Source organism: Schistocerca nitens, chromosome 3, assembly GCF_023898315.1.
Source record: "Schistocerca nitens isolate TAMUIC-IGC-003100 chromosome 3, iqSchNite1.1, whole genome shotgun sequence".
Classification (NCBI taxonomy): domain Eukaryota; kingdom Metazoa; phylum Arthropoda; class Insecta; order Orthoptera; family Acrididae; genus Schistocerca; species Schistocerca nitens.
Genome location: NC_064616.1, coordinates 181,537,489 through 181,550,456, shown reverse-complemented (window position 1 = coordinate 181,550,456; position 12,968 = coordinate 181,537,489). Strand labels below are relative to the sequence as shown.

At 38.8% G+C, this 12,968-nt stretch overlaps 1 long non-coding RNA gene across 1 annotated transcript in view; it reads right to left on the bottom strand.

The window, feature by feature from the left end:
- Nucleotides 1-12,427, bottom strand: part of LOC126249541 (uncharacterized) — a 271,919-nt gene extending 259,492 nt beyond the window's left edge. Inside the window, exon 1 of the long non-coding RNA XR_007545607.1 lies at nt 12,371-12,427. This is a non-coding gene — a long non-coding RNA (uncharacterized LOC126249541). The remainder of the gene's footprint in view (nt 1-12,370) is intronic.
- Nucleotides 12,428-12,968: the final 541 nt, after the last annotated feature.

Here is a 12,968-nt window from a genome sequence, read left to right as displayed (position 1 = left end):
GACATGAACAGCAATGTCTCTTTGGATTAATCAGTGTAATTTCTCCCAATGAAGGTGATATGGTGTCCCTCTTTGGAATTTCAATACAACAAATAACCAAAGTTGCAAAATATCTGTTTCTATTACTTGATCATGTCCAGTTTTGGGTTTTTATTCATAACCCATCCTCAAATCATCCATCCAATCAGAATAAATGTTACTCCACACACCAATTCATTACAGTCAGTTTGCACAGGAGTACAATGAAAGTGATCACAAAATTGGATACATGTTTCATGATCATTTGCACTGTATTCCATTTTGCTAATAATTGTCATGATTTTTTGCTGAGTGGAATAGTATTAGTTCTGCTTGGATGGATGATCTGAGAATGAGTTATGAATAAAAACCTAAAACTGGTAATCATCAAGTAATAAAAAGAGCATTTTGCAACTTTAGCTGTTTGTCATATGGAAATGGTATCACAAGTTGCTGGCCCTTCAACAACCCAGCATGCTGGAAACCTGTGTCCCTCTTTGTATTACCCACACAGCCTAGTGTAACATTTTTCATCCTGATTCATAAATAGGAACTAAATCTGACATGTGCTGAACAAGCTATCCCATAAAAACTTAATTTCTCTTACAGTACATTGTGATTGAACAATAAAATGTCTTTAATAAGTCAGAGACAATTCCAACTGATGATCCATTACCATTTAAAAATTTTACTATCTGTTAAGTGAAGATATTATCAGCTTTGTCAGTAGAGTGATTCTTTTGAGATCCCAACTGTGATTGTGTAAGTATCCCATTACTATTCAGGTGGATGACAACAATTAAGAATGTTACCTTCTCAAAAGTTATGTAAGAGGTTGGAGTTGTCAATATTTAGCAACATCTGTGAAGTCAGCTTTCTTATAAAATATGCCCAACAATGGTGTACATTAACCTGTCTGAGAAAGTTCGCTCTGAACTAATGAAATAACTGCAGCCACTAACCTGAATTATGTATACAATACACAACAAAGAGAAAACACTCACCAAATGAAACAACCATGCTGACGGTATGGATGGCAATGGAAAATGAGATCTACATCTACATCCATACTCCGCAAGCCACCTGACGGTGTGTGGCGGAGGGTACTTTGAGTACCTCTATTTGTTCTCCCTTCTATTCCAGTCTCGTATTGTTCGTGGAAAGAAGGATTGTCGGTATGTCTCTGTGTGGGCTCTAATCTCTCTGAGTTTATCCTCATGGTCTCTTCGCGAGATATACATAGGAGGGAGCAATATACTGCTTGACTGCTCGGCGAAGGTATGTTCTGCTTTACCGACAATCAACTTTATATGATCATTCCATTTTAAATCAATCCTTATGCCTACTCCCAGATAATTTGTGGAATTAACTGCTCTCAGTTGCTAACCTGCTATATTGTAGCTAAATGATAAAGGATCTTTCTTTCTATGAATTCGCAGTGCATTACACTTGTCTACATTGAGATTCAATTGCCATTCCCTGCACCATGCATCAATTTGTTGCAGATCCTCCTGCATTTCAGTACAATTTTCCATTGTTACAACCTCTCGATATACCACAGCATCATCTGCAAAACGCCTCAGTGAACTTCCAATGTTATCCACAAGGTCATTTATGTATATTGTGAATAGCAACGGTCCTACGACACTCCCCTGCGGCACACCTGAAATCACTCTTACTTTGGAAGACTTCTCTCCATTGAGAATGACATGCTGCGTTTGTTATCTAGGAACTCTTCAATCCAATCACACAATTGTTCTGATAGTCCATTTGCTCTTACTTTGTCCATTAAACGACTGTGGGGAACTGTATCGAACAACTTGCGGAAGTGAAGAAACACGGCATCTACCTGGGAACCCTTGTCTATGGCCCTCTGGGTCTCGTGGACGAATTGCGTGAGCTGGGTTTCACACGATCGTCATTTTTGAAACACATGCTGATTCCTACAGAGGAGATTTCTAGTATCCAGAAAAGTCATTATACTTGAACATAATACACATTCCAAAATTCTACAACTGATCGACGTTAGAGATATAGGTCTATAGTTCTGCGCATCTGTTTGATGTCCCTTCTTGAAAATGGGGATGACCTGTGCCGTTTTCCAATCCTTTGGAACGCTATGCTCTTCTAGAGACCTACGGTACACTGCTGCAAGAAGGGGGGCAAGTTCCTTCACGTACTCTGTGTAAAATTGAACTAGTATCCCATCAGGTCCAGCAGCCTTTCCTCTTTTGAGTGATTTTAATTGTTTTTCTATTCCTCTGTCATCTATTTTGATATCTATCATTTTGTGATCTGTGCGACAATCTGGAGAAGGAACTACAGTACAGTCTTCCTCTGTGAAACAGCTTTGGAAAAAGACATTTAGTATTTCGGCCATTAGTCTGTCGTCCTCTGTTTCAGTACCATTTTGGTCACAGAGTTTCAGGACATTTTGTTTTAATCCACCTACTGCTTTGACATAAGACCAGGCTTTCTTAGGATTTTCTGCCAAGTCAGTACATAGAACTTCACTTTTGAAATCATTGAACGCCTCTCGCATAGCCCTTCTCACACTACATTTCCTTTGCGTAATTTTTGTTTGTCTGGAACTCTGGCTATGTTTGAGTTTGCTGTGAAGTTCCCTTTGCTTCCACAGCAGTTTTTTAACTTGGTTTTTGTACCACAGTGGCTCTTTTCCATCTCTTATGATCTTGCTTGGCACTAACTCATGTAATGCATACTGCACAATGGTTTTGAACTTTGTCCACTGATCCTCAACATCATCTATACCTGACACAAAATTTTGTGTTGAGACTTCAAGTACTCTGAAATCTGCTTTTTGTCAATTTTTCTAAACAGAAAAATCTTCCTACCTTTTTAAATATTTCTATTTATGCCTGAAATCATCGATGCAGTAACTGCTTTATGATCACTGATTCCCTGTTCTGCGTTAACTGTTTCAAATAGTTCAGGTCTGTTTGTCACCAGAAGGTCTAATATGTTATCACCATGAGTCGGTTCTCTGTTAAACTGCTCAAGATTTGTTCATGTGTTCAATAACGGATTAACCACATTCTAGGAAAGGGTATGGGCATTTCTGGTATCAGACAGTAAGGGCTACACAACAGAAAACCTACATTTCTAATAATTTATGAAATTTTAAGAGAGTTCAAGGAGAAAAAGTAATCAAGTAGCTTTCCTTTATAAATTTTGGCCAGAATTAGGATTTGGTAGTGAACATTTGACTAGAGAAAATTCTGTGTTGCAGTACTACAGGTATCATTCTTGCACAGTTGGAGTTTCACATCATGTCATGCAAATGAGTGCTCACACTGATTGGTATATGAGGGGGGTCCCTTAAATACCAGAATAACGTTGCTGTGGGCGAACCTTGTGTAGTATGTATTTCTGCCACTAGGGATTGTTGTCATTTGGCTTGTTCTGTTCATCTGCAGTGATTGTTTTTGCTAGTATTGTTTTGTCCTTGTTTAAATTTTTATAATGGAAAGTTTAAGTGAACACCGTATAGAGGTGAAATTTTATTTTCTACTTGGCAAATATGTTGCTGAAACTGTTTTAATGTTGAACACAGCTTACTAAGTTGATGCTATGGGAAAAACTCATTGTACGGGAAGTTTGCTCAATTTAAAAATGGGGACATGTCAATTGATGTTAAACCTTTTTATGGACATCAGTCAACTGCCCAAATCAATGATAGTTTGTGCCATCAGGTCAGACCATCAATTACATCTTTACTTGGAAGTTTTAAACACAACAGTGTTTGTCAAAAAATACTTGATTTGTGGAAGACAGGAAATGGTTCTTCCAACACTACAATGCACATGCACACATAGCCATATCTGTTAGACAGTTTTTGGGTAAAAATGGCATGCACCTTACTCACCTGACTTGCCTATGTTCGACTTTCCTTATTTCCATGCATGAAAAGGTTCATGAAAGGACACCAATCTGACAACATTAAGGAAGTCAAAAAAGGAGGTAGGAGCTGTAAGCCATTTTTAAGATGACTAAAGAAAATGTTGCCAACAGTGGAACCGCAAGTGGGACAAATGTATTAGCTGTAATGGAAAGTATTTTGAAGGGGATCAGGCTATTTTGTACACAATTTGAAAATATGTAGCTTCTAAAAAATAATTCCAGTTTTTTTGGGTATTACCTAATATTAGACAGAATAAGTATTAACTTGCACTTTGAGCATATTTGTTGGATCCTAAAGTTGTTGAGGTTGTTTGTCTTTGATACATTTAAGTGAGTTAAAAGAGACATTAACATCCGACATTTAGGTGTTTGTGCATTTATCTTCAACAAAATATAGAGTTAATAAAGAAATTAGTTTCTGAAATAATACAGTTTTATGAATCATGAAATTAGACACAAACACAATTTCGAAATATATTTTGTCTCATTCTTCTCTAACATTTTACTCTAGTGTATAAGTTGTCCGAAATAAATTATTTTTTCTTCTGGCATTCAAAACCGAAATAAAACCATATGTTACAGCAAATTCCAGGAAGAGAGATAGATTAGAGTGCTGAAGGTTAAAAAAAGGAAGGCAGTTCACCCAGGCCCCAACATCAGAGGAATTCACCTGCAGGAGATCCTCATCATCAGGTCATAGTGACCTGCCTTTAATTTCTATACTTCTACATCTTGTTTTATTTCATAATCCACTATGGTGGAAGGTACCTTGTACCACAACTAATAATTCCCTTTCCTATCCCACTCACGAATCGAACAAGGGAGTAATGACTGTCTGTTTGCTTAAATATGAGTACTAATTTCTTTTTTCTTCTCTTCATGATCTTTACTGTGGCAGTAAAGTTGTTCTGTGGTCTGTCACGGGGCTTATTCTCTAAATTTTTCAATAGGTGTTTCATGACAAGAATATAATCCTCCATCCAGAAAATTGCCAGCACTGAGGATAGGTATTCAACAAGTCACTGGAAGACGCATGCAGAAATACTGAGCCATCCTGCCTCTATACCCATTCTTAATTGTGAAAGAGTTGCTGATGCAGGATTTTTGTACAACAACTGACCTCTCAATTACATCTAATAAATGTTTGACAGGATTCATGTCAGGCAGTCTGGGTGGCCAAATCATTTGGTCAAATCATCCAGAATGTTCTTCAAATGAATCACAAACAACTGGGGCCCAGTGACATGGTGCATTTTCATCCATAAAAATTTTATCATTGTTTGGGAACATGAAGTCCATAAATGGCTGCAAATGATCTCCAAATAGCCAAACAAAACCATTTACATTTAATAACTGGTTCAGTTGTATCAGAGGACCCAGTCCGTTCCATGTACACCCAACCCACACCATTATGGAGCCGCCAACAGCTTCCACAGTGCCTTGTTGATAACTTTGGTCCATGGCTTCAAGGTGTCTGTGACACACTCAATCCCTACCATCAGCTCTTACAAACTGAAATTGAGACGCATATGACGAGGCCTTGGTTTTCCAGCCATCTAGTGTCCAAACGATAGGATTATGAGCCCAGAATAGGCACTGCAGGGGATTTAGTGCTGTCACCAAAGGCATTCCCATTGCTCATCTCTCCCACAGCCCAATAATAGCAAATTTCACCACAATGTCCTAACAGATACGTTCGTCATATGTTCCACATCGACTTCTGTGGTTGTTTTACACAGTGTTCCCTGTCTAATTAGCACTGACACTCTACCCAAATGCCACTGCTCTCAATCATTATGTGTAGGCCATTGGCCATTGCATTGTCTGTTGTGAAAGGTGATGCCTGAAATTTGGTATTGTCAGCAAACACTTGACACTGTGAATCTTGAAATATTGAAGTCCATAATGATTTCTGAAATGGAATATCCTATGTGTCCAGCTCCAACTACTGTTCTACGTTCAGTTCGTTAAGTCCAGTCCTTCAGCCATAATCATGTCAGAAACCTTTTCATTTGACTTACCTGAGTACATATGACAGCTCCACCAATACACTGACCTTTTATACCCTGTGTACACGATTATACCGGCATCTTTATATTTCCATATAGCTATCCAATGACGTTAGTCACCTCAATGTACAATACAATATTCACTGATCTAACACATACTGTTATCTACTACCCATAATATGCTCAGATGTTGTGATATGAATGTACAACTGCATCACATTTTTTACATGATGTTCTTACTCCTCATATTTCATTAATTTAATTGTTATTACAGCAATGTCAAAGAGAAACTCCCTGTCAGTTAATAAGATGAAATAAGTATGTTTCTGTGAATTTGCAGCTGCAGTAGAAAGCAGCTGTAGTAGAAAGATTTCAACCCTGGAGCATTAAGCAAAAGTTAGTCTCACTTTTTCTTTGTGTTACATTCTAGCAGCAAAAAGTAATATCTCTTACAAATATCTGTTCAATTTGCTTGCTCATGAATATACTACTTCCCTTTCCAGTTCTGAATTCGATTTACAGTATTCATACATGAAAATTTCACATAAAAACTTTTGTACATAAATGGTATTCCTAAATTTTTCTCTCAGTTCTTGCGCTACTGTATGAGGGGTCTCCAAGGTTCATCTCAGAACCACAGCAGAGCTCCAGGTGTGCCATCATGAGAAATATTGCAGTGTACAGAGTAGCCTGATAGGCACTGGAAATTACAGGTTTTGTATGTAGGTCTGTGCCATAATGTACGGTGGGTATGTTTTGGAAATTTGGCCTGACAAGATTTATAATTTAACAAAACATAGAGTTCTCAGATGTTGTTAAATTAAGTGTTACTCAAGAATGTACCACAATGCTGTAAGCAAAAAGAAAATATTTCAATCTTTTTTTTTTTTATTATTATTGTGGAGGAGAGGGAGTGGTGCATAAGCTGCTATTATTACCATCAAATAATTTGATTTCCAGTAGCATGAAAATAAGGGTAAATTTGAAGAATTCCATATGAGTTAGGAGATAAGTGATACTTCTACTGTGGTTCTCCCTCAAGCTTCCTCCTTATGTAACACCTTTGACTATACTTGTCAGCTCGCTCAAGAGACTGATAATGCTTCAGATCTGGTCCAACCAGACCAGAAGATGAATAACAGTGATTCTCCAGGAATGTTTTTCAGTCTAAACCAATATTTTTTAGACTGTGCCTTGCAGGCTGCCCTGCAAGACAGGCACGTTGTGTAGGGGTAATTTTGGCCTGTGTTATCAACATAATTCAGGCTATAAGAAAGAGGCAAGAAAAGGTTTCCCAAGCCTCAAATATGTAGGCTGCCTCACTCACACATGATATGTGTGTTGCTGGACTAGTATCGGCCTGCTTTTTTGACCAGTTATATAGGAGCCATACATGCGGATGGGCACAGTTGGGGGAATGTCGAAATGAATAGAGGAGGAGATGGACAGAAAGAGATAGCAGGAGAGGATAGGTAAGGACAGAGGGAGCAGGAAGTGAGAATGAGATGGCCCAAAAGACAGGAGGAGGAAGAGTTAGGGAAGGGAAGGGAGATGGAGGAAATGTATGTAATATATGTGTCAAATGCATAAACGGTCAAGGCCACAAGGGAAAGGCTAGTCATAAAATACTTTCATTACACTGCTGCAGCTATTAAACGTATTCTTTAAAAATAAAGTATTGAGTGCAAATGGTGCACCAGAGGAACATTTTCATAATTCTGAAACACTGAATAGCCAGAACATTATGACCAATCACCAAATGAACCACAGGCGACAGCAGAGAGACCTGCAAGGAATGACTACTAGTAAGACACACACACAATGTTTGTAGTATCAGTGAGTGTGCTGTCTATGTGCAGAATCAGTAAGGCACACCACCTGTCTGAGTTTGACCAAGGGCAGATTGTGATAGCCTTGAAACTCAGCATGAGCATTTCAGAAACTGCATAACTTGCCAGGTGTTTGAGGAATGCTGTGGTGAGTGTCTTCAACATGTGGCAAAATCAAGGTAAATTCACGTCCAGACACTGTGCAGTTGGGCGACCTCCCCTCATTTTATGTGTCAGACATCGTAGGCTGGGCATGCTGGTAAAGTAGGACACATGGTGGACTGTGGCAGAACTAACATCAGACTTTAATACTGTGTGTCTGAACATACAGTGGACAGGACACTCCCAATGATGGGAGTCTGCAGTCGACGACACATACATGTGCCAATGTTAACATCATGATGTCGACAACTGAAACTGAAACAGATAAGGGATCATTGGTACTGGATGGTTGGCAGTGGCAGAGTGACACAAGGTCTGATGCTGATGAATCCTGATACCTTCAGCATGCCAATGGGAGGGTGCAAATCAGTCATCTTCCAGAGGAACAGCTTCTTGACAGCTGTATTGCAGGATCAAGACAGGGCGGTGACAGCTCCATTATGCTCTGGGGAACATTCACGTGGGCATCCATGGGTCCATGATGGCCAAGGATTAACGTACGCTGTTTGCAGACCATGCACACTGCTTGTGGGGATCATGTTTCCTGACGGCAGTGGCATCTTCCAGCAACATAATGTGCCATGCCACAATGCTAGGAGTGTGACAGAGTTGTCTGAGGAACACAGTAGTGATTTCCAGTTAGCATGCTGGCCCCCCAACTTGCCAGATCTGAGCCCAATCAAACACATCCAGGATATGATTGAACGTGGTGTCGGACGACATCGCCCCACCCCCTCCCAGTAATTTATGGGAATTAGGTGACTTGCGTGTGCAGACATGGTGTCAGCTCCCTCCAACGATCTAGCATGGCCTCGTTGATTCCGTACCACAATGCATCATTGCTGTTATCAGCGCCAAATGTGAACATACCAGCTTTTAAGTGAGTGGTCATAATGTTCTGACTGATCAGTATATGTCAATTTACTTCCAAAATGGGTGCCTAACAAAATCCACTACTGTAAAAGTAACTTCCATCATAGGACGCACTTCAACTGCACACTTAATAATAATGACTCTCAATTTGGAGTACCAATAAAAACGAAATAAGTTACTGTAAGTTGACACATAAAGTTGGTTTTCTAAGGTCAGTCACAGTTAAAAGAAATGATGAAAACCTACGTACTTGTGAAAGTTTTGAAGAATCTGCAGCAATTTCTACACTCTCAAATTAGTCATGTTCGTATTAAAAGATGTAAAGCAGTTTTTATTTACTTTAACATCCTTCATTAGAAAAGCTGCTAAGAAAATTATAATGAAGCCTCTATCAGATTAATGCACAGTGTACAATGTATCCAGATGAGGCTGACAATCGATAGATGAAATGGGAAAAAAGGTTGTTTTAGTGGTGATACTTTTGTTTCCCTGCAGAAAAAAAAATCATGTCACGTAGTAGATGCATGAAAATGTGACCAATTATCTGTCTATAATAAATCTGTTTCAGTAAATTCTAAATCTAATTTTCATTGAATATGCCAATAACATCCTAAAGTTCCTCACATTACACATCAGTGGGGGATGTGAACATAAAATTATTTCAATTAAACTTTGAGCTGATGCATATATTCATTCATTTCTTTCATAATCTGTCGTTGGCTGGATAAAGAAGGACATTTATCATTAGGAAGATATTCAGACATCATAATTCGTACAGTGAAGTGTTGAAGTCTACACCTATTAAAGTACAATGTCATACCCAAACGTAAAAGGCACATAGCTGTGTCATAGCAATAGTTTATTTAGGAAGGACTACTTAAGGAACGTGTAGCAGCATGAATGTAACACAACTGCAGTGAAAACTCCATTTACAGGGTTTAATTAATCTGTCTCATCAAAGATAAATAAGTTAAAACTGTTGATCATTAAATAAACTGACAGAGATTCTGAACATTTCCTTGGGCAGTGTCATCCAGACATTGCATTACTTGCTTGAGCAGCACCTACACTAGGTCAGAAGTGCACTTGTTTAATAGTAGATAAGAATGGTGTTTTATTACAGGCTATTTATAGCTAAAATTGGTAGTAATTCTCTCATTCCCAGTACTATTAGTTTTGAAAGTAGCCTTTATCATTACCATTACGCCCATAAAATCAATTATGAAGACACAAATTAGACACCATCTGCTTTTCTATCAGCTTTGAGTGGCATAAGATCGCTTTTCTAGCATTCATTTCCCACAACCAATGGTTAAAACATGACAGAACATGTAACTGTTGCAAAACTTAGGGGGAAACATCTATGTCAGTATCTCACACTGAGAATTCCTTCCTCTAAGCTATAGTTGTTCCGTTTCTCCACGCTTCTACAACTAAGCTATGACTCCTTTTATAATGAACTCTATGACAGTGGGATGCTAAATTAGCTTCTCAGTGTTAGGTGAAACGCTCTTGAAGATGATTTTAGCAACGTTTTGAAGTAAATGCACATATCAGATTCCTAAAATGGAGAGTTAAATTCTGCATGGTATGGTGCTGCATATTAGAGATGGTGTCTGCCAGGGAGTTATCACGTAAAAGTGTATTTCTTAAACAGAAATGAATGTGTGTGTTTGTTTGTAAGTGTGTGGAACTGGATGGTTCAAAAATAGTTCAAATGGTTCTGAGCACTATGAGACTTAACATATGGGTCCATCAGTCCCATAAACTTAGAACTACTTAAACCTAACTAACCTAAGGACATCACACATATCCATGCCCGAGGCAGGATTCGAACCTGTGACCTTAACAGCAGCGTGGTTCCGGAGTGAAGCGCTTAGAACCGCTTGGCTGCAGCGGCCAGCTGAGACAGGATGAGTGGAGGTAGTATGTGGTGAGAGAAAACTTTATATGCCATTTAGCCCCTCACTGAAGGTAGATTCTCATGGTCTTAAAAAATTTATCTGGATGATCCATATTTGCACTAACTCCATTGGCTACCTCTGTAAAGCTCACACACTGCTTGGAGAGTAAATAAGTAACGAAATATCATAACAGATATTGGATACCAATAATAAGTTAATACTTTTCGAGGTAGTTAAAGAGAATCATAACTTTAAATAATACTGGCAGCAGGATCCTTATGTGTTGGAAGCAGTACTGTTATGACAAGAAGTGGCTATTGACACGATCAAATAGTATTAAGTTCCATGTCACAGACAGTAATAAAAATAATTTTTTACATTAGTGAACAATATAACAAATAAGTGTAAAAACATCTGCATGATGTTCTCTTCTGCTTTTGATGCACTGCAGCGAACTGGCTGTTATCCTGGTGTGGCATAGTATTTAACATATGTAGTTAGATTAAAATTTGCACCTATATATGGGCAGCAGAATTGCATGGCACTAAAATCTATATTCATACTCTGTAAACCACTGCTAACTGCATGGCAGAGGGTATGTCCCATCATACCATCACCAGTTACTAGGGCTTTTGACTGTTCCACTCACACATGTAATGTGGGAAGAATGACTCTTGAAATGTCACTGTGTGTGCTGTACTAAATCGATAAGTTTGTCCTCACGATCACTATAGGAGCGATAATTAAGGGATTGTAGTATATTCTTCGGGCCATCATTTAAAGCCTCTTCTCAAAACTTTGTAAGCAGACTTCTGTGGGCTAGTTGATGTCTATCCTTAAGGATCTGCCAGTTCAGTTGTTTCAACATCTCTGTGACATTCGTCCAGAGATCAAGCAAATCTATGACTATTCCTGCTGCCATTATCTGTATACGTTCACTACTCCCTGTTAGTCCTATTTGGTATACAGGTTCCATACACGTGAGTAATATCCTAAGATGGGTTACACAAGTGATTTATAAGCTATTAGTGTCTCCTTTGTAGACTGACTGCATTTCCCTAGTATTCTACCAATAACCAAAAGTCTGCCACCTGCTTTAACCATGACTGAGCTTACGCGATCGTTTAATTTCATGTCCCTACAAAGAGTTACACCCAAGTATTTGTATGAATTGACTGATTCCAACTGTGACTCATAGATATTAGTGTCATAGACTGCTTCCAAGATCATGATGAATACATGATGAAACTACACATAAACATCTGCAGTAAACAGAAATCCCATAACACATATCATTGACGCTTCTGCAACTAGGTGAACTTACCTGGGCCTGTTTCAAATAGGAAGAGTACTTGAATGTGGGTGAGAAGTACAGCACGGAATGCTTTACTGACAGGACTGTGTGAATTGTGCGGTTTTATAGACCTACGTACCTTGCATAACGTAGTAGTAAAAGAAAAACTCATTCTGTTTTGTCTTCTTCATTTGGTTGTGTGTCTTCTTGAGGCTTTTGGTCCCTTGGCTGACCCAAGAAATATTCGAGAACGATTTTAAGTCTTCTGCGCGAAAAGTAAACTCCCCAAGCAGTGACAAACAAGCCTATTGCGTACATAGTTATTTCCATAAATATCATTCTACGTCACGTAAGTAGCACCTGTCCCAGCACGAGTACCTAAGGCCTACCGCTGGAGTGGTGAATGTCGGTTGGAATTTTGAAACAGTTGACAGCAGTCTGCGATAGTAAAGGATCAGAGAAGTAAAAACATTTTATGCGATCGTTGGACTCAAAAGAAAATACAGTTTTCTTATTCATTTAATGAAAACCACACCAGTTGCTGTTGGAAACTATTGCGTCCACGTTGCCGCACAGCACAAAATTTTTCCGAAGAACTTAAAAACGGCGTGATGCAAAATACGAAGCCGATAGTGGACGCAATAAAGTTCTCAGTGCGAACTTGAGCGATCTTCACTAAAAAAGGAAGAGGGTTGCGGATTCAGCACATCTTCCGAACATGGAGCAACTAATTGTTTTATTAGTGCAGACCCATCTCTCTTTTGATGTACCGGTAACATAGTAACTGTAGCCATCTTCCTGAAGCAGCTGTTTTGTCTATACAGCTTGTTTCCTTGGCGATTCAGCTTGAGTTCATGCACAATTGTCCCACATGAATGTGAATCAAATGTCACTTACATATAGCACTGTAGCCGTAATTCATGAAATAAGACACAATTCTCCATCCAATCATGATACG